At 37.9% G+C, this 24,610-nt stretch overlaps 1 non-coding gene across 1 annotated transcript; it reads right to left on the reverse strand.

The window, feature by feature from the left end:
• Window positions 1-24,248: 24,248 nt before the first annotated feature.
• On the reverse strand, window positions 24,249-24,320 carry trnaa-agc (transfer RNA alanine (anticodon AGC)). The gene has a single exon. It is a non-coding gene; the product is annotated as a tRNA-Ala (tRNA).
• Between the last annotated feature and the right edge of the window lie 290 nt (window positions 24,321-24,610).

A 24,610-nucleotide genomic window follows, 5' to 3' on the forward strand; every position in this document is an offset into this window, starting at 1 on the left:
ATCATTTTGAGGTTCGTAGCAACTCTCACCACATTACTGTCGCATCATTTTGAGGATAGTAACAACTCTCACTACATTTCTGTAGCATCATTTTGAGTATCGTAGCAACTCTCACTACATCACTGTAGAATCATTTTGAGGATCTTAACAACTCTCACTACATTACTGTCAGCATCATTTTGAGGTTTTAAGCAACTCTTACTGCATCACTGGAGCATCATTTTGAGGTCCATAGCAACTCTAACGACATCACTGTAGCATCATTTGGAGGATAGTAGGAACTCTCACCACATCACTGTCGCATCATTTTGAGTTTTTTGAGAAACTCTCACCACATCACTGTTGCATCATTTTGAGTTTTTTGAGAAACTCTCACCACATCACTGTTGCATCATTTTGAGATTTTAAGCAACTCTCACAACATCACTGTAGCATCATTTTGAGGTTCGTAGCAACTGTCATTACATCACTGTAGCATCATTTTGAGGTTCTTAACAACTCTCACTACATTACTGTCAGCATCATTTTGAGGTTTTAAGCAACTCTGACTGCATCACTGGAGCATCATTTTGAGGTCCGTAGCAACTCTCACTACATGACTGTAGCATCATTTGGAGATTTTAAGCAACTCTCACAACATCACTGTAGCATCATTTGGAGGATAGTAGCAACTCTCACCACATCACATTCGCATCATTTTGAAATTTGAAGCAACTCTCACTACATCACTTTAGCATCATTTCTTAGATGAGTAGCAACTCTCACTATATCACTGGAGCATCATTTTGAAGTTTTTACCAACACTTACTACATCACTGTAGCATCATTTTGAGGTTCGTAGCAACTCTCACTAAATGACTGTAGCATCATTTTGAGGTTCGTAGCAACTCTCACTACATTACTGACAGCATCATTTTGACTTTTTTTTTTTAACTCTCAACACATCACTTTAGCATCATTTTTAGATTTTTAGCAACTCTTCCTACATGACTGTAGCATCATTTTTAGGATCATAGCCACTCTCACTACATTACTGTAGCATCATTTTGAGATTTTTAGCAACACTTACAACATTACTGTAGCATTATTGAGGTTCGTAGCAAGTCTCACTACATTACTTACAGCATCATTTTTAGATTTTTAGCAACTCCTACTACATTACTGTAGCATCATTTTGAGGTTCGTAGCAACTCTCACTATATCACTTTAGCATCATTTTGAGATTTTTACCAACTCTTACTACATTACTGACACTGTCATTTTGAGGTTTTTAGCAACTCTCACCACATCACTGTCGCATCATTTTGAGATTTTAAGCAACTCTCACTACATCACTGTAGCATCATTTGGAGGATAGTAGCAACTCTCACCACATCACTGTCGCATCATTTTAAGATTTTAAGAAACTCTCACCACATCACTGTAGCATCATTTTGAGATTTGAAGCAACTCTCACGACATCACTTTAGCATCATTTCTTAGATTAGTAGCAACTCTCACTACATCACTGCAGCATCATTTTGAGGTTTTTCGCAACTTAATACATGACTGTAGCATCATTTTGAGTTTCGTAGCAACTCTCACTACATCACTGTAGCATCATTTTGAGGTTTTTAGCAACTTAATACATTACTGGAGCATAATTTTTAGGATCGTAGCAACTGTCACTACATCACTGTAGAATCATTTTGAGGATCTTAACAACTCTCACTACATTACTGTCAGCATCATTTTGAGGTTTTAAGCAACTCTTACTGCATCACTGGAGCATCATTTTGAGGTCCATAGCAACTCTCACTACATCACTGTAGCATCATTTGGAGGATAGTAGCAACTCTCACCACATCACTGTCGCATCATTTTGAGTTTTTTGAGAAACTCTCACCACATCACTGTTGCATCATTTTGAGTTTTTTGAGAAACTCTCACCACATCACTGTAGCATCATTTTGAGGTTCGTAGCAACTCTCACTACATCACTGTAGCATCATTTTGAGGTTCTTAACAACTCTCACTACATTACTGTCAGCATCATTTTGAGGTTTTAAGCAAGTCTGACTGCATTACTGGAGCATCATTTTGAGGTCCGTAGCAACTGTCACCACATCACTGTAGCATCATTTGGAGATTTTAAGCAACTCTCACAACATCACTGTAGCATCATTTGGAGGATAGTAGCAACTCTCACCACATCACTGTCGCATCATTTTGAAATTTGAAGCAACTCTCACTACATCACTTTAGCATCATTTCTTAGATGAGTAGCAACTCTCACTATATCACTGGAGCATCATTTTGAGGTTTTTACCAACACTTACTACATCACTGTAGCATCATTTTGAGGTTCGTAGCAACTCTCACTACATGACTGTAGCATCATTTTGAGGTTCGTAGCAACTCTCACTACATTACTGACAGCATCATTTTGACTTTTTTTTTTTTTAACTCTCAACACATCACTTTAGCATCATTTTTAGCAACTCTTACTACATGACTGTAGCATCATTTTTAGGATCATAGCAACTCTCACTACATTACTGTAGCATCATTTTGAGGTTCGTGGCAACTCTCACTACATCACTGTAGCATCATTTTGAGATTTTTAGCAACACTTACAACATTACTGTAATATTATTGAGGTTCGTAGCAAGTCTCACTACATCACTGTAGCATCATTTTGAGGTTCGTGGCAACTCTCACTACATCACTGTAGCATCATTTTGAGATTTTTACCAACTCTTACTACATTACTGACACTATCATTTTGAGGTTTTTAGCAACTCTCACCACATCACTGTCGCATCATTTTGAGATTTTAAGAAACTCTCACCACATCACTGTAGCATCATTTTGAGATTTGAAGCAACTCTCACTACATCACTTTAGCATCATTTCTTAGATGAGTAGCAACTCTCACTACATCACTGCAGCATCATTTTGAGGTTTTTCGCAACTTAATACATGACTGTAGCATCATTTTGCGTTTCGTAGCAACTCTCACTACATCACTGTAGCATCATTTTGAGGTTTTTAGCAACTTAATACATTACTGGAGCATAATTTTTAGGATCGTAGCAACTCTCACTACATCACTGTAGCATCATTTTGAGGTTTTTAGCAACTTAATACATTACTGGAGCATCATTTTTAGGATCGTAGCAACTCTTACTACATTACTGTAGCATAATTTTGAGGTTCGCAGCAACTCTCACCACATTACTGTAGCATCATTTTGAGGATCGTAGCAACTCTCACTACATTACTGTAGCATCATTTGGAGATTTTTAGCAACACTTACAACATTACTGTAGCATGATTGAGGTTCGTAGCAAGTCTCAGTACATTACTTACAGCATCATTTTTAGATTTTTAGCAACTCTCACTACATGAATGTCAGCATCATTTTAAGGTTTTAAGCAACTCTTACTGCATCACTGGAGCTTCATTTTGAGGTTCGTAGCAACTCTCACAATATCACTGGAGCATCATTTTGAGATTTTTAGCAACTCTTACAACATCACTTTAGCATCATTTGGAGGATAGTAGCAACTCTCACTACATCACTGGAGCATCATTTTGAGGTTTTTACCAACACTAAATACATCACTTTAGCATTATTTTGAGATTTTTAGCAACTCTTACTACATTACTGTAGCATCATTTTGAGGTTCATAGCAACTCTCACTATATAACTGTAGCATCATTTTTAGGTTCATAGCAACTCTCACTACATTACTGTAGCATCATTTTGAGGTTCATAGCAACTCTCACTACATTACTGTAGCATCATTTTGAGGTTCGTAGCAACTCTCACTGCATAACTGTAGCATCATTTTGAGGTTCGTAGCAACTCTCACTACATCACTGTAGCATCATTTTGAGGTTTTTAGCAACTTAATACATTACTGGAGCATCATTTTTAGGATCGTAGCAACTCTCACTACATTACTGTAGCATCATTTTGAGGTTCCTAGCAACTCACGCAACATTACTGTCGCATCATTTTGAGCTTCGTAGCAACTCTCACTACATTACTGGAGCATCATTTTGAGGTTTTGAGCAACTCTCACCACATTACTGTAGCATCATTTTAAGATTTTAAGAAACTCTCACCACATCACTGTAGCATCATTTTGAGATTTTAAGCAACTCTCACCACATCACTTTAGCATCATTTTGAGGTTTTTAGCAACTTAATACATTACTGTAGCATCATTTTGAGGTTCGTAGCAACTCTTACAATATTACTGTAACATCATTTTTTAGGTTTCTAGCAACTCTAAATCCATCACAAGAGCATCATTTTGAGGTTAGTAGCAACTCTCACTTCATAACTGTTAGCATCATTTTAACTTTTTAAGCAACTCTCACTACATGACTGTGGAATCATTTTGAGGTTTAAAGCAACTCTTACCACATCACTCTAGCATCATTTATAGGTTCGTAGCAACTCTCACTTCATTACTGGAGCATCATTTTTAGGTTCGTAGCAACTCTCAATTCATCACTTTTGCATCATTTTGAGATTTTTAGCAACTCTTCCTCCATCACTGTAGCATCATTTTTAGGATAGTAGCAAATCTCACTTCATGACTGTCAGCATCATTTTGAGGTTCGTAGCAACTATTACCACATCACTGTCACATCATTTTGAGATTTTAAGCAACTCTCACTACATCACTGTAGCATCATTTGGAGGATAGTAGCAACTCTCACTACATCACTTTAGCATCATTTTTAAAGGTTTTAAGCAACTCTTACTGCATCACTGGAGCTTCATTTTGAGGTTCGTAGCAACTCTCACGATATCACTGGAGAATCATTTTGAGATTTTTAGCAACTCTTACTACATCACTTTAGCATCATTTGGAGGATAGTAGCAACTCTCACTACATTACTGCAGCATCATTTTGAGGTTCGTAGCAACTCTCACTACATCACTGTAGCATCATTTTGAGGTTTTTAGCAACTCTCACTACATCACTGTAGCATCATTTTGAGGTTTTTAGCAACTTAATACATGACTGGAGCATCATTTTTAGGATCGTAGCAACTCTCACTACATTACTGTAGCATCATTTTGAGGTTCCTAGCAACTCACGCCACATTACTGTCACATCATTTTGAGCTTCGTAGCAACTCTCACGACATTACTGTAGTATCATTTTGAGGTTCCTAGCAACTCTCACAACATCACTGGGGCATCATTTTGAGGTTCATAGCAACTCTCACTACATTACTGGAGCATCATTTTGAGGTTTTGAGCAACTCTCACTACATTACTGTAGCATCATTTTAAGATTTTAAGAAACTCTCACCACATCACTGTAGCATCATTTTGAGATTTTAAGCAACTCTCACCACATCACTTTAGCATCATTTTGAGGTTTTTAGCAACTTAATACATTACTGTAGCATCATTTTGAGGTTCCTAGCAACTCACGCCACATTACTGTCACATCATTTTGAGCTTCGTAGCAACTCTCACGACATTACTGTAGCATCATTTTGAGGTTCCTAGCAACTCTCACAACATCACTGGGGCATCATTTTGTGGTTCATAGCAACTCTCACTACATTACTGGAGCATCATTTTGAGGTTTTGAGCAACTCTCACTACATAACTGTAGCATCATTTTAAGATTTTAAGAAACTCTCACCACATCACTGTAGCATCATTTTGAGATTTTAAGCAACTCTCACCATATCACTTTAGCATCATTTTGAGGTTTTTAGCAACTTAATACATTACTGTAGCATCATTCTGAGGTTCGTAGCAACTCTCACTACATGACTGACAGCATCATTTTGAGATTTTTAGCAACTCTCATCACATCACTTTAGCATCATTTTGAGATTTTTAGCAACTCTCACCACATCACTGAAGCATCATTTTGAGATTTTTAGCAACTCTCACTACATCACTGGAGCATCATTTTGAGGTTTTTAGCAACTCTCCCTACATCACTGTAGCATCATTTCTTAGATTAGTAGCAACTCTCACTACATCACTGGAGCATCATTTTTAGGTTCGTTGCAACTCTCTCTACATTACTGACAGCATCATTGTGAGGATTTTAGCAACTCTCGCCACATCACTTTACCATCATTTTGAGATTTTTAGCAACTCTTCTGACATCACTGTAGCAGCATTTTGAGGTTTTTAGCAACTTTCACTACTTCACTGTAGCATCATTTGGAGGATAGTAGCATCTCTCACCACATCACTGTCGCATCTTTTTAAGATTTTAAGAAACTCTCACCACATCACTGTAGCATCATTTTGAGGTTTTTAGCAACTTAATACATTACTGTAGCATCATTTTGAGGTTTTTAGCAAGTCTCACCACATCACTATAGCATCATTTTGAGATTTTTAGCAACTCTTACTACATCACTTTAGCATCATTTCTTAGATTAGTAGAAACTCTCACCACATCACTTTAGCATCATTTTGAGATTTTTAGCAACTCTTACTACATTACTGTAGCATCATTTTGAGGTTCATAGCAATTCTCACTACATAACTGTAGCATCATTTTGAGGATCGTAGCAACTCTCACTACATTACTGTAGCATCATTTTGAGGTTCTTAGTCACTCTCACCACATTTCTGTCACATCATTTTGAGGTTCGTGGCAACTCTCACTACATCAATGTAGCATCATTTTGAAGATTTTAGCAACTCTCACCACATCACTTTAGCATCATTTTGAGATTTTTAGCAACACTTACAACATTACTGTAGCATTATTGAGGTTCGTAGCAAGTCTCACTACATTACTTACAGCATCATTTTTAGATTTTTAGCAACTCCTACTTCATTACTGTAGCATCATTTTGAGGTTCGTAGCAACTCTCACTACATCACTGGAGCATCATTTTGAGGTTTTTTGCAACTCTTACTACATCACTGTAGCATCATTTTGAGGTTTTTAGCAACTTAATACATTACTGGAGCATCATTTTTAGGATCGTAGCAACTCTTACTACATTACTGTAGCATAATTTTGAGGTTCTTAGCAACTCTCACTACATTACTGTAGCATCATTTGGAGATTTTTAGCAACACTTACAACATTACTGTAGCATTATTGAGGTTCGTAGCAAGTCTCAGTACATTACTTGCAGCATCATTTTTAGATTTTTAGCAACTCTCACTACATGAATGTCAGCATCATTTTAAGGTTTTAAGCAACTCTTACTGCATCACTGGAGCTTCATTTTGAGGTTCGTAGCAACTCTCACGATATCACTGGCGCATTTTGAGATTTTTAGCAACTCTTACTACATCACTTTAGCATCATTTGGAGGATAGTAGCAACTCTCACTACATCACTGGAGCATCATTTTGAGGTTTTTACCAACACTAAATACATCACTTTAGCATCATTTTGAGATTTTTAGCAACTCTTACTACATTACTGTAGCATCATTTTGAGGTTCATAGCAACTCTCACTACATAACTGGAGCATCATTTTTAGGTTCATAGCAACTCTCACTACATTACTGTAGCATCATTTTGAGGTTCGTAGCAACTCTCACTACATAACTGTAGCATCATTTTGAGGTTCGTAGCAACTCTCACTACATCACTGTAGCATCATTTTGAGGTTTTTAGCAACTTAATACATTACTGGAGCATCATTTTTAGGATCGTAGCAACTCTCACTACATTACTGTAGCATCATTTTGAGGTTCCTAGCAACTCACGCCACATTACTGTCGCATCATTTTGAGGTTCCTAGCAACTCTCACGACATTACTGTAGCATCATTTTGAGGTTCCTAGCAACTCTCACAACATCACTGGGGCATCATTTTGAGGTTCATAGCAACTCTCACTACATTACTGGAGCATCATTTTGAGGTTTTGAGCAACTCTCACTACATTACTGCAGCATCATTTTAAGATTTTAAGAAACTCTCACCACATCACTGTAGCATCATTTTGAGATTTTAAGCAACTCTCACCACATCACTTTAGCATCATTTTGAGGTTTTTAGCAACTTAATACATTACTGTAGCATCATTTTGAGGTTCGTAGCAACTCTTACAATATTACTGTAACATCATTTTTTAGGTTTCTAGCAACTCTAAATCCATCACAAGAGCATCATTTTGAGGTTAGTAGCAACTCTCACTTCATAACTGTCAGCATCATTTTAACGTTTTAAGCAACTGTCACTACATGACTGTGGAATCATTTTGAGGTTTAAAGCAACTCTTACCACATCACTCTAGCATCATTTATAGGTTCGTAGCAACTCTCACTTCATTACTGGAGCATCATTTTGAGATTTTTAGCAACTCTTCCTCCATCACTGTCGCATCATTTTTAGGATAGTAGCAAATCTCACTTCATGACTGTCAGCATCATTTTGAGGTTCGTAGCAACTATTACCACATCACTGTCACATCATTTTGAGATTTGAAGCAACTCTCACTACATCACTGTAGCATCATTTGGAGGATAGTAGCAACTCTCACTACATCACTGTAGCATCATTTTTAAAGGTTTTAAGCAACTCTTACTGCATCATTGGAGCTTCATTTTGAGGTTCGAAGCAACTCTCACGATATCACTGGAGAATCATTTTGAGATTTTTAGCAACTCTTACTACATCACTTTAGCATCATTTGGAGGATAGTAGCAACTCTCACTACATTACTGCAGCATCATTTTGAGGTTGTAGCAACTCTCACTACATTACTGACAGCATCATTTTTAATTTTTTTGCAACTTTCACCACATCACTTGAGCATCATTTTGAGATTTTTAGCAACTCTTACTACATTACTGTAGCATCATTTTGAGGTTCGTAGCAACTCTCACTACATAACTGTAGCATCATTTTGAGGTTCGTAGCAACTCTCACTACATCACTGTAGCATCATTTTGAGGTTTTTAGCAACTTAATACATTACTGGAGCATCATTTTTAGGATCACAGAAACTCTCACCACATTACTGTAGCATCATTTTGAGGTTTGTGGCAACACTTACAACATTACTGTAGCATTTTGAGGTTCGTAGCAAGTCTCACTACATTACTTACAGCATCATTTTTAGATTTTTAGCAACTCTCATCACATTACTTTAGCATCATTTTGAGGTTCGTAGCAACTCTCACTACATCACTGTAGCATCATTTTGAGGTTCGTAGCAACTCTCACTACATGACTGGAGCATCATTTTGAGGTTTTTAGCAACTCTCCCTACATCACTGTAGCATCATTTCTTAGATTAGTCGCAACTCTCACTACATCACTGGAGCATCATTTTTAGTTTCGTTGCAACTCTCACCACATTACTGACAGCATCATTGTGAGGATTTTAGCAACTCTCGCCACATCACTTTACCATCATTTTGAGATTTTTAGCAATTCTTCTGACATCACTGTAGCAGCATTTTGAGGTTTTTAGCAACTTTCACTACTTCACTGTAGCATCATTTGGAGGATAGTAGCAACTCTCACCACATCACTGTCGCATCTTTTTAAGATTTTAAGAAACTCTCACCACATCACTGTAGCATCATTTTGAGGTTTTTAGCAACTTAATACATTACTGTAGCATCATTTTGAGGTTTTTAGCAAGTCTCACCGCATCACTATAGCATCATTTTGAGATTTTTAGCAACTCTTACTACATCACTTTAGCATCATTTCTTAGATTAGTAGAAACTCTCACCACATCACTTTAACATCATTTTGAGATTTTTGGCAACTCTTACTACATAACTGTAGCATCATTTTGAGGTTCATAGCAACTCTCACTACATAACTGTAGCATCATTTTGAGGTTCTTAGTCACTCTCACCACATTTCTGTCACATCATTTTGAGGTTCGTGGCAACTCTCACTACATCAATGTAGCATCATTTTGAAGATTTTAGCAACTCTCACCACATCACTTTAGCATCATTTTGAGATTTTTAGCAACACTTACAACATTACTGTAGCATTATTGAGGTTCGTAGCAAGTCTCACTACATTACTTACAGCATCATTTTGAGATTTTTAGCAACTTTTACTACATTACTGTAGCATCATTTTGAGGATAGTAGCAAATCTCACTTCATGACTGTCAGCATCATTTTTAGGTTCGTAGCAACTCTCAATTCATCACTTTCGCATCATTTTGAGGTTTTTAGCAACTCTCACCACATCACTTGAAGCATCATTTTGAGATTTTTAGCAACTCTTCCTGCATCACTGTCGCATCATTTTGAGGATAGTAGCAAATCTCACTTCATGACTGTCAGCATCATTTTTAGGTTCGTAGCAACTCTCACTACATCACTGTAGCATCATTTTGAGGTTCATAGTAACTCTCACCACATTAGTGTAGCATAATTTTTAGGATTTTATCAACTCTCACCACATCACTTTAGCATCATTTTGACATTTTTAGCAACTCCGACTCTATTACTGTAGCATCATTTTGAGGTTCGTAGAAACTCTCACTACAATACTGTAGCATCATTTCTTAGGTTTGTAGCAATTCTTGTTACATCACTGGAGCATCATTTCTTAGATTAGTAGCAACTCTCATTACATCACTGCAGCATCATTTTGTGATTCGTAGCAACTCTCACTACATTACTGTCAGCATCATTTTGATGTTTTTAGAAACCTAATACATTACTGTAGCATCATTTTGAGGATCGTAGCAACTCTCACTACATCACTGTAGCATCATTTTGAGGTTCGTAGCAACTCACCACATTAGTGTCACATAATTTTTTTAGGATTTTATCAACTCTCACCACATCACTTTAGCATCATTTTGACATTTTTAGCAACTCCTACTCTATTACTGTAGCATCATTTTGAGGTTCGTAGAAACTCTCACTACAATACTGTAGCATCATTTCTTAGGTTTGTAGCAATTCTTATTACATCACTGGAGCATCATTTCTTAGATTAGTAGCAACTCTCATTACATCACTGCAGCATCATTTTGTGATTCGTAGCAACTCTCACTACATTACTGTCAGCATCATTTTGATGTTTTTAGCAACTCTTCCTACATCACTGTAGCATCATTTTGAGGTTCTTCACAACTCTCACTACATTACTGTCAGCATCATTTTGAGGTTTTTAGCAACTCTCACTACATCACTGTCGCATCATTTTGAGTTTTTTCAGAAACTCTCACCACATCACTGTCGCATCATTTTGAGATTTTAAGCAACTCTCACTACATCACTGGAACATCATTTTGAGGTTCGTAGCAACTCTCACTACATCACTGTCAGCATCATTTTTAGCATAGTAGCAACTCTCACTACATCACTGTAGCATAATATCTTAGGTTTTTAGCAACTGTCATTACATCACTTTAGCATCATTTTGAAATATGTAGCAACTCTCATGACATCACTGTAGCATCATTTTGAGATTAGTAGCAACTCTCACAACATCACTGTAGCATCATTTAGAGGTTTCTAGCAACTCTCACTACATCACTGTAGCATCATTTTGAGGTTTTAAGCAGCTCACTACATCACTGCACATCATTTTTAGGTTTTTAGCAACCCTCATTACATCACTTTAGCATCATTTTTAGTGTAATAGCAACTGTCACGACATCACTATAAGCATCATTTTGAGGTTAGTCGCAACTCTCGCTACATTACTGTCAGCATCATTTTTAGATTTTTAGCAACTCTCACTCCCTCACTGTATCATCATTTTGAGGTTTTAAGCAACTCACTACATCACTGGAGCATCATTTTGAGGTTTTTAGCAACTCACCACATCACTGGAGCATCATTTTGAGGTTTTTAGCAACTCTCACTACATTACTGTAGCATCATTTTGAGGTTAGTCGCAACTCTCACTACATCACTGTCAGCATCATTTTGAGGTTCGTAGCAACTCTCACTACATGACTGTCAGCATCATTTTGAGGTTCGTAGCAACTATTACCACATCACTGTCACATCATTTTGAGATTTTAAGCAACTCTCACTACATCACTGTAGCATCATTTGGAGGATAGTAGCAACTCTCACTACATCACTTTAGCATCATTTTTAAAGGTTTTAAGCAACTCTTACTGCATCACTGGAGCTTCATTTTGAGGTTCGTAGCAACTCTCACGATATCACTGGAGAATCATTTTGAGATTTTTAGCAACTCTTACTTCATCACTTTAGCATCATTTGGAGGATAGTAGCAACTCTCACTACATTACTGCAGCATCATTTTGAGGTTCGTAGCAACTCTCACTACATCACTGTAGCATCATTTTGAGGTTTTTAGCAACTCTCACTACATCACTGTAGCATCATTTTGAGGTTTTTAGCAACTTAATACATGACTGGAGCATCATTTTTAGGATCGTAGCAACTCTCACTACATTACTGTAGCATCATTTTGAGGTTCCTAGCAACTCACGCCACATTACTGTCACATCATTTTGAGCTTCGTAGCAACTCTCACGACATTACTGTAGTATCATTTTGAGGTTCCTAGCAACTCTCACAACATCACTGGGGCATCATTTTGAGGTTCATAGCAACTCTCACTACATTACTGGAGCATCATTTTGAGGTTTTGAGCAACTCTCACTACATTACTGTAGCATCATTTTAAGATTTTAAGAAACTCTCACCACATCACTGTAGCATCATTTTGAGATTTTAAGCAACTCTCACCACATCACTTTAGCATCATTTTGAGGTTTTTAGCAACTTAATACATTACTGTAGCATCATTTTGAGGTTCCTAGCAACTCACGCCACATTACTGTCACATCATTTTGAGCTTCGTAGCAACTCTCACGACATTACTGTAGCATCATTTTGAGGTTCCTAGCAACTCTCACAACATCACTGGGGCATCATTTTGTGGTTCATAGCAACTCTCACTACATTACTGGAGCATCATTTTGAGGTTTTGAGCAACTCTCACTACATAACTGTAGCATCATTTTAAGATTTTAAGAAACTCTCACCACATCACTGTAGCATCATTTTGAGATTTTAAGCAACTCTCACCATATCAATTTAGCATCATTTTGAGGTTTTTAGCAACTTAATACATTACTGTAGCATCATTCTGAGGTTCGTAGCAACTCTCACTACATGACTGACAGCATCATTTTGAGATTTTTAGCAACTCTCATCACATCACTTTAGCATCATTTTGAGATTTTTAGCAACTCTCACCACATCACTGAAGCATCATTTTGAGATTTTTAGCAACTCTCACTACATCACTGGAGCATCATTTTGAGGTTTTTAGCAACTCTCCCTACATCACTGTAGCATCATTTCTTAGATTAGTAGCAACTCTCACTACATCACTGGAGCATCATTTTTAGGTTCGTTGCAACTCTCTCTACATTACTGACAGCATCATTGTGAGGATTTTAGCAACTCTCGCCACATCACTTTACCATCATTTTGAGATTTTTAGCAACTCTTCTGACATCACTGTAGCAGCATTTTGAGGTTTTTAGCAACTTTCACTACTTCACTGTAGCATCATTTGGAGGATAGTAGCATCTCTCACCACATCACTGTCGCATCTTTTTAAGATTTTAAGAAACTCTCACCACATCACTGTAGCATCATTTTGAGGTTTTTAGCAACTTAATACATTACTGTAGCATCATTTTGAGGTTTTTAGCAAGTCTCACCACATCACTATAGCATCATTTTGAGATTTTTAGCAACTCTTACTACATCACTTTAGCATCATTTCTTAGATTAGTAGAAACTCTCACCACATCACTTTAGCATCATTTTGAGATTTTTAGCAACTCTTACTACATTACTGTAGCATCATTTTGAGGTTCATAGCAATTCTCACTACATCACTGTAGCATCATTTTGAGGTTCTTAGTCACTCTCACCACATTTCTGTCACATCATTTTGAGGTTCGTGGCAACTCTCACTACATCAATGTAGCATCATTTTGAAGATTTTAGCAACTCTCACCACATCACTTTAGCATCATTTTGAGATTTTTAGCAACACTTACAACATTACTGTAGCATTATTGAGGTTCGTAGCAACTCTCACTACATTACTTACAGCATCATTTTTAGATTTTTAGCAACTCCTACTTCATTACTGTAGCATCATTTTGAGGTTCGTAGCAACTCTCACTACATCACTGGAGCATCATTTTGAGTTTTTTTGCAACTCTTACTACATCACTGTAGCATCATTTTGAGGTTTTTAGCAACTTAATACATTACTGGAGCATCATTTTTAGGATCGTAGCAACTCTTACTACATTACTGTAGCATAATTTTGAGGTTCTTAGCAACTCTCACTACATTACTGTAGCATCATTTGGAGATTTTTAGCAACACTTACAACATTACTGTAGCATTATTGAGGTTCGTAGCAAGTCTCAGTACATTACTTGCAGCATCATTTTTAGATTTTTAGCAACTCTCACTACATGAATGTCAGCATCATTTTAAGGTTTTAAGCAACTCTTACTGCATCACTGGAGCTTCATTTTGAGGTTCGTAGCAACTCTCACGATATCACTGGCGCATTTTGAGATTTTTAGCAACTCTTACTACATCACTTTAGCATCATTTGGAGGATAGTAGCAACTCTCACTACATCACTGGAGCATCATTTTGAGGTTTTTACCAACACTAAATACATCACTTTAGCATCATTTTGAGATTTTTAGCAACTCTTACTACATTACTGTAGCATCATTTTGAGGTTCATAGCAACTCTCACTACATAACTGGAGCATCATTTTTAGGTTCATAGCAACTCTCACTACATTACTGTAGCATCATTTTGAGGTTCGTAGCAACTCTCACTACATAACTGTAGCATCATTTTGAGGTTCGTAGCAACTCTCACTACATCACTGTAGCATCATTTTGAGGTTTTTAGCAACTTAATACATTACTGGAGCATCATTTTTAGGATCGTAGCAACTCTCACTACATTACTGTAGCATCATTTTGAGGTTCCTAGCAACTCACGCCACATTACTGTCGCATCATTTTGAGGTTCCTAGCAACTCTCACGACATTACTGTAGCATCATTTTGAGGTTCCTAGCAACTCTCACAACATCACTGGGGCATCATTTTGAGGTTCATAGCAACTCTCACTACATTACTGGAGCATCATTTTGAGGTTTTTAGCAAGTCTCACCACATCACTATAGCATCATTTTGAGATTTTTAGCAACTCTTACTACATCACTTTAGCATCATTTCTTAGATTAGTAGAAACTCTCACCACATCACTTTAGCATCATTTTGAGATTTTTAGCAACTCTTACTACATTACTGTAGCATCATTTTGAGGTTCATAGCAATTCTCACTACATCACTGTAGCATCATTTTGAGGTTCTTAGTCACTCTCACCACATTTCTGTCACATCATTTTGAGGTTCGTGGCAACTCTCACTACATCAATGTAGCATCATTTTGAAGATTTTAGCAACTCTCACCACATCACTTTAGCATCATTTTGAGATTTTTAGCAACACTTACAACATTACTGTAGCATTATTGAGGTTCGTAGCAAGTCTCACTACATTACTTACAGCATCATTTTTAGATTTTTAGCAACTCCTACTTCATTACTGTAGCATCATTTTGAGGTTCGTAGCAACTCTCACTACATCACTGGAGCATCATTTTGAGGTTTTTTGCAACTCTTACTACATCACTGTAGCATCATTTTGAGGTTTTTAGCAACTTAATACATTACTGGAGCATCATTTTTAGGATCGTAGCAACTCTTACTACATTACTGTAGCATAATTTTGAGGTTCTTAGCAACTCTCACTACATTACTGTAGCATCATTTGGAGATTTTTAGCAACACTTACAACATTACTGTAGCATTATTGAGGTTCGTAGCAAGTCTCAGTACATTACTTGCAGCATCATTTTTAGATTTTTAGCAACTCTCACTACATGAATGTCAGCATCATTTTAAGGTTTTAAGCAACTCTTACTGCATCACTGGAGCTTCATTTTGAGGTTCGTAGCAACTCTCACGATATCACTGGCGCATTTTGAGATTTTTAGCAACTCTTACTACATCACTTTAGCATCATTTGGAGGATAGTAGCAACTCTCACTACATCACTGGAGCATCATTTTGAGGTTTTTACCAACACTAAATACATCACTTTAGCATCATTTTGAGATTTTTAGCAACTCTTACTACATTACTGTAGCATCATTTTGAGGTTCATAGCAACTCTCACTACATAACTGGAGCATCATTTTTAGGTTCATAGCAACTCTCACTACATTACTGTAGCATCATTTTGAGGTTCGTAGCAACTCTCACTACATAACTGTAGCATCATTTTGAGGTTCGTAGCAACTCTCACTACATCACTGTAGCATCATTTTGAGGTTTTTAGCAACTTAATACATTACTGGAGCATCATTTTTAGGATCGTAGCAACTCTCACTACATTACTGTAGCATCATTTTGAGGTTCCTAGCAACTCACGCCACATTACTGTCGCATCATTTTGAGGTTCCTAGCAACTCTCACGACATTACTGTAGCATCATTTTGAGGTTCCTAGCAACTCTCACAACATCACTGGGGCATCATTTTGAGGTTCATAGCAACTCTCACTACATTACTGGAGCATCATTTTGAGGTTTTGAGCAACTCTCACTACATTACTGCAGCATCATTTTAAGATTTTAAGAAACTCTCACCACATCACTGTAGCATCATTTTGAGATTTTAAGCAACTCTCACCACATCACTTTAGCATCATTTTGAGGTTTTTAGCAACTTAATACATTACTGTAGCATCATTTTGAGGTTCGTAGCAACTCTTACAATATTACTGTAACATCATTTTTTAGGTTTCTAGCAACTCTAAATCCATCACAAGAGCATCATTTTGAGGTTAGTAGCAACTCTCACTTCATAACTGTCAGCATCATTTTAACGTTTTAAGCAACTCTCACTACATGACTGTGGAATCATTTTGAGGTTTAAAGCAACTCTTACCACATCACTCTAGCATCATTTATAGGTTCGTAGCAACTCTCACTTCATTACTGGAGCATCATTTTGAGATTTTTAGCAACTCTTCCTCCATCACTGTCGCATCATTTTTAGGATAGTAGCAAATCTCACTTCATGACTGTCAGCATCATTTTGAGGTTCGTAGCAACTATTACCACATCACTGTCACATCATTTTGAGATTTGAAGCAACTCTCACTACATCACTGTAGCATCATTTGGAGGATAGTAGCAACTCTCACTACATCACTGTAGCATCATTTTTAAAGGTTTTAAGCAACTCTTACTGCATCATTGGAGCTTCATTTTGAGGTTCGAAGCAACTCTCACGATATCACTGGAGAATCATTTTGAGATTTTTAGCAACTCTTACTACATCACTTTAGCATCATTTGGAGGATAGTAGCAACTCTCACTACATTACTGCAGCATCATTTTGAGGTTGTAGCAACTCTCACTACATTACTGACAGCATCATTTTTAATTTTTTTGCAACTTTCACCACATCACTTGAGCATCATTTTGAGATTTTTAGCAACTCTTACTACATTACTGTAGCATCATTTTGAGGTTCGTAGCAACTCTCACTACATAACTGTAGCATCATTTTGAGGTTCGTAGCAACTCTCACTACATCACTGTAGCATCATTTTGAGGTTTTTAGCAACTTAATACATTACTGGAGCATCATTTTTAGGATCACAGAAACTCTCACCACATTACTGTAGCATCATTTTGAGGTTTGTGGCAACACTTACAACATTACTGTAGCATTTTGAGGTTCGTAGCAAGTCTCACTACATTACTTACAGCATCATTTTTAGATTTTTAGCAACTCTCATCACATTACTTTAGCATCATTTTGAGGTTCGTAGCAACTCTCACTACATCACTGTAGCATCATTTTGAGGTTCGTAGCAACTCTCACTACATGACTGGAGCATCATTTTGAGGTTTTTAGCAACTCTCCCTACATCACTGTAGCATAATTTCTTAGATTAGTCGCAACTCTCACTACATCACTGGAGCATCATTTTTAGTTTCGTTGCAACTCTCACCACATTACTGACAGCATCATTGTGAGGATTTTAGCAACTCTCGCCACATCACTTTACCATCATTTTGAGATTTTTAGCAATTCTTCTGACATCACTGTAGCAGCATTTTGAGGTTTTTAGCAACTTTCACTACTTCACTGTAGCATCATTTGGAGGATAGTAGCAACTCTCACCACATCACTGTCGCATCTTTTTAAGATTTTAAGAAACTCTCACCACATCACTGTAGCATCATTTTGAGGTTTTTAGCAACTTAATACATTACTGTAGCATCATTTTGAGGTTTTTAGCAAGTCTCACCGCATCACTATAGCATCATTTTGAGATTTTTAGCAACTCTTACTACATCACTTTAGCATCATTTCTTAGATTAGTAGAAACTCTCACCACATCACTTTAACATCATTTTGAGATTTTTGGCAACTCTTACTACATAACTGTAGCATCATTTTGAGGTTCATAGCAACTCTCACTACATAACTGTAGCATCATTTTGAGGTTCTTAGTCACTCTCACCACATTTCTGTCACATCATTTTGAGGTTCGTGGCAACTCTCACTACATCAATGTAGCATCATTTTGAAGATTTTAGCAACTCTCACCACATCACTTTAGCATCATTTTGAGATTTTTAGCAACACTTACAACATTACTGTAGCATTATTGAGGTTCGTAGCAAGTCTCACTACATTACTTACAGCATCATTTTGAGATTTTTAGCAACTTTTACTACATTACTGTAGCATCATTTTGAGGATAGTAGCAAATCTCACTTCATGACTGTCAGCATCATTTTTAGGTTCGTAGCAACTCTCAATTCATCACTTTCGCATCATTTTGAGGTTTTTAGCAACTCTCACCACATCACTTGAAGCATCATTTTGAGATTTTTAGCAACTCTTCCTGCATCACTGTCGCATCATTTTGAGGATAGTAGCAAATCTCACTTCATGACTGTCAGCATCATTTTTAGGTTCGTAGCAACTCTCACTACATCACTGTAGCATCATTTTGAGGTTCATAGTAACTCTCACCACATTAGTGTAGCATAATTTTTAGGATTTTATCAACTCTCACCACATCACTTTAGCATCATTTTGACATTTTTAGCAACTCCGACTCTATTACTGTAGCATCATTTTGAGGTTCGTAGAAACTCTCACTACAATACTGTAGCATCATTTCTTAGGTTTGTAGCAATTCTTGTTACATCACTGGAGCATCATTTCTTAGATTAGTAGCAACTCTCATTACATCACTGCAGCATCATTTTGTGATTCGTAGCAACTCTCACTACATTACTGTCAGCATCATTTTGATGTTTTTAGAAACCTAATACATTACTGTAGCATCATTTTGAGGATCGTAGCAACTCTCACTACATCACTGTAGCATCATTTTGAGGTTCTTCACAACTCTCACTACATTACTGTCAGCATCATTTTGAGGTTTTTAGCAACTCTCACTACATCACTGTCGCATCATTTTGAGTTTTTTCAGAAACTCTCACCACATCACTGGAGCATCATTTTGAGGTTCGTAGCAACTCTCACTACATCACTGTCAGCATCATTTTTAGCATAGTAGCAACTCTCACTACATCACTGTAGCATAATATCTTAGGTTTTTAGCAACTGTCATTACATCACTTTAGCATCATTTTGAAATATGTAGCAACTCTCATGACATCACTGTAGCATCATTTTGAGATTAGTAGCAACTCTCACAACATCACTGTAGCATCATTTAGAGGTTTCTAGCAACTCTCACTACATCACTGTAGCATCATTTTGAGGTTTTAAGCAGCTCACTACATCACTGGAGCATCATTTTTAGGTTTTTAGCAACCCTCATTACATCACTTTAGCATCATTTTTAGTGTAATAGCAACTCTCACGACATCACTATAAGCATCATTTTGAGGTTAGTCGCAACTCTCGCTACATTACTGTCAGCATCATTTTTAGATTTTTAGCAACTCTCACTCCCTCACTGTATCATCATTTTGAGGTTTTAAGCAACTCACTACATCACTGGAGCATCATTTTGAGGTTTTTAGCAACTCACCACATCACTGGAGCATCATTTTGAGGTTTTTAGCAACTCTCACGACATCACTATAAGCATCATTTTGAGGTTAGTCGCAACTCTCACTACATCACTGTCAGCATCATTTCTTAGGTTTTTAGCAACTGTCATTGCATCACTCTAAGCATCATTTTGAGGTTAGTAGCAACTGTAATTACATCATAGTCAGCATCATTTTGAGGTTCGTAGCAACTCTCACCACATTACTGTTGTATCATTTCTTAGGTTAGTAGCAACTCTCACTACATCACTGTCGCTTCATTTCTTAGGTTATTCGAAACTGTCATTGCATCACTGTAGCATCATTTTGAGGTTAGTAGCAACTGTAATTACATCATAGTCAGCATCATTTTGAGGTTCGTAGCAACTCTCACCACATTACTGTTGTATCATTTCTTAGGTTAGTAGCAACTCTCACTACATCACTGTCGCTTCATTTCTTAGGTTATTCGAAACTGTCATTGCATCACTGTAGCATCATTTTGAGGTACGTAGCAACTCTCACTACATCACTGTCGCATCATTTTGAGATTAGTAGCAACTCTCACCACATCACTTTAGCATCATTTTGAGATTAGTAGCAACTCTCACCACATCACTGTAGCATCATTTCTTAGGTTTTTAGCAACTCTAACCACATCACTGTCGCCTTATTTTGAGATTTTTAGCAACTATCACTACATCAATGTAGCATCATTTTGAGATTAGTCGCAACTCTCATTACATCACTTTAGCATCATTTTGAGGTTAGTCGCAACTCTCACTACATCACTGACAGCATCATTTTTAGGATCGTAGCAACTCTCATTACATCACTGTAGCATCATTTTGAGGTCTTTAGCAACTCTCACTACATCACTGGAGCATCATTTCTTAGTTGAGAGAAACTCTCATGACATCACTTTAGCATCATTTTGATCTTAGTCGCAAGTCTTACTGTATTATTGACAGCATCATTTTGAGTTTTGTAGCAACTCTCACTACATCACTGGAGCATCATTTTGAGGTTTGTAGCAACTCTCACTACATCACTGGAGCATCATTTTATCCTTGAGATTGGGGACCAATAATTTTAATGTCCATTTTGGGGACATGTACTGTACACACACACACAGATTTATGAAAGTCACTTTCAGGTGCCTGAAATTCCTTTGGGGACTAAAGTCTAGAAAAGTAATTTGAACATTTGTGTGTACTTTGTTTATTGATGATAAGATTTACACCGACCAAGTCAGCCATATTGGCACCACAATCCAATTGGCATGTCAATAAACATCACCCAATAAACCCAGGTCTTCTGTCTAAATGCATGTCACTGAAACATACTGTATTGTATTGCCTCACACTTACAGCATACAAGGATGCATGGCGTGGGTGGAACTGCCTGAATCTCTTCTGCAATGGAAGTTTGGTCAACCGTGTGGAACATTCCTGCACGATCCCCTTTGAGTGTGAAAGTAGCATCAACACAGCACCACGTGGTCCACCAGCAGCTTGGATTTCTGCTCCTTGTCTTATAGTTCCACTTGACTTCTCCAAGGGAAGAGACTGCAAATAGTCAAGAACTCTGGGAAATTTGGTGGCTGTGGCCTCCTCAAATTCCACATTGATGTGGACACCAGTTCAAATTTTGAAGTGCAGTTATCAACTCTGCACTGAAGTTGTTTTGTTAAAGGATAAATGATTTCCATTGTCCAATGATTATTTTACATTCCAATCCTCTAAAGTGATGGAGTAATACTGTAAATATGTAGAAATTCTCTATTGTTCCAAGTACAGATTCTGTGTTTATACATGGTTGTAGTTTTTATACTTGGAGAAACCAGAATCTAACAGGAAATCACTGTAGAAAGTTGGCTCATTTTCATAAAGTAACAACTAAATAGCTTCAATTGACAGCGATTGACCTTAAACTTGGCTATTTTGATGGACTATGCTTGCTTTTCCACTGTCAAATGAACTTTTTAATGGGAAATTCCTGCTCATAGACTGGTTTGTTTCATAAATGAACCAGTAAGAGCCCTGAACTTAGAGAAGAACCTGAAAGGTCCTTGTTCTTCATGTGTTTTTCCATGATGGGCCTGTTTTCCTGCAGTTGAATGCACATTTATCAACACTAAATGGACTGTAATTTAATGAGTCCGGCCTGTGAAACCTGCTGTGTATTTTTACAGTTTATTCCATGTAATTTTGTGGAACAGTTCATTACTGTAATTTGACGGTATTCGTCTGGAAACTCTGCTGACTGACTTTTTACTGTTTTTTTTCTAGTTTTTTTTCTTGACAGTGTACACAGAGGTCTGGTGGTTGAGCCGGGGCATTTTTACAAGCTGCTACCCAAAATGAACGCATTTCTTCATTCAAAAGACAAAACGGTCCCAGAGCTGATTGACCCAGAATGGAAATGGCACCTCGCATTTTGTGTTTGTGCCCCACAACATTGTCTGGCAGACAGTTGACCTGTCAATCACACACAGAGTCCCGCCCCCACACAGCTGAGAAACGCAGCTCTCAGCAGCTGCCTCAGTCACACAGAAGATAGACGCGTTTCCTGGTTGGCGAGTGCAGACACAACTTCTGTGAGTGCAGGATTCACTTCTCTCATTGCTGTTTGTTCACTGTTGAGGTTTTATTCCTCCACCAACCTGCTTCTGTCTGGAAAGAAACAAATAACTGGAGTGCTGCACATCAAAAGACGTGGAGTTTGGACACGGACGAATGAAGTTTGGCTTTTTGTTTCTTCCATCAGATCAGAGCTGATAGGAAAAACAATCAGGTGGTTTTATTAAACCAGCAGTGAGCTGGACTTCAGCCCAGGTCCTCAGTCCCACTGTCAGTTCACTTCAACATGAACCAATAAAATCCAACCCTCACCTGGCCTGGAAATAAATAACAATTACATAACAATAACTCCTTTATTTCTCTCCTGTTCAGGTCCAGTTGGACTCACTCATCTCTATGTGGTAGGATTTCACTTCATGAGTTCAGAAGCATCTTCACATGAGACGCTGGTTCCTCACATTGATTGATCGTTGAATTCTGTGTTTGATCTCTGAATTCTGTGTTTGATGTCGGAATTCTGTGTTTGATCTCTGGGTTCTGAGCATTGATCTCCTGCTTCAGTCTTTGATCTTTGACTGATTCTAAACTCATCAAAGGATCACATCAGCATCTTGGTCCAGACTCCAGATGGTGGTTTTACCAAGTGCACCATAGTCCTTGTTGCTGTCTGCTGTTGGGTCACAGCAAAGTAAGGAAACAGCCTGACGGTCCTCAGGAGGAAATTCAACAGCCTCCAAAGATGGAGGTGAATCTAGACCTGCTCATGTTGGCTGTCCTTGATGAACTTGGGCGGTGCTCTGGTGCAGGGATGAGGTCATGGAGCTGATCTGGGAGCAGTCCTGATGTTAAATGATGGGATGAAGGACAGTGTGGAGGCAAAATGGACAAAATGTGTCAACATCAAATAAAGTTGTAAACCTGTTTGAAGTCTTATTTTGTGTCTGATGGCCATTTTTAAAATCACTAATGATTTTTTGACTGAACGTCCTGGATCCTGTGGTGCCTGATGAGGAGACAACTTGAGTACAGAGTTGGAGAAGAGGGTTTTTGGAGGGGAGATGATTTTTGCAGTGCTACAAGTCAATAAAATGTCATCATGTTTCAAAATGTCCTCACTAAGATGGTTATTAATTCCTCATTCTCAGCTGCTACAGCCTTTAAAGAAACCCTTTGACTGGTGGATCTAACAAAGATCAGATGTTGTCTCCTCTAGAACATCAACAGCTTAACGTTGTGGGCAGGACTCCTACCTGAGCAGGGAGACCCCAATGGATTTCTAGTCCTGATAGGGAGAGGGAGCCTCCTGGGTCATGGAGTGGGGAACCTGATAGGGAGTGGGATGACCCGCCCATTGTGGGTGATTGACAGGGCAGGTTTGATCTATGTTTTCATTTTCAAAAGTAATTTTGAACATTTGTGGACAGTTCGCCCACCTTGAACATGTAGAAGATGTCTTCTGATAGTGAATCGACTGTTGTCACATTTAAGGATCACTTTAGCTGACAAGGTGAAGGCTACAAAGGACCAGCTGGAGATGCCAGGGATTGAACCCAGGGCCTCACACATGCTCAGCATGCGCTCTACCACTGAGCTACATCCCCTCTGGTAGAGTCACTGTTTAACTGGTGAATGAATTTCCAGTTGATTTTAGGAAACCTAGAAGTTCCTCAGGTGCCATCAATCTTAAGTCACTCCTTCACTTTGTGTGTGGTTCAAAGTCAGTGGTTTCATCAGAGCTCAACAACAGAACAAGCTGAAGTCTTCTGGAGAACGAGGGCACCGATCCCACCACCTCTCACATGCTAAGCTAGCGCTCTACCATTGAGCTCCCTCCTCTGCTCAGCAACATAACAGATAATGCAGGTTGACCTTCAGGCTGCTGGGAGGTCAA

Source organism: Aulostomus chinensis, chromosome 1 (genome assembly GCF_037954235.1).
Source record: "Aulostomus chinensis isolate RoL2024-O1b breed Wild chromosome 1, RoL_Achi_v1.0, whole genome shotgun sequence".
Classification (NCBI taxonomy): domain Eukaryota; kingdom Metazoa; phylum Chordata; class Actinopteri; order Syngnathiformes; family Aulostomidae; genus Aulostomus; species Aulostomus chinensis.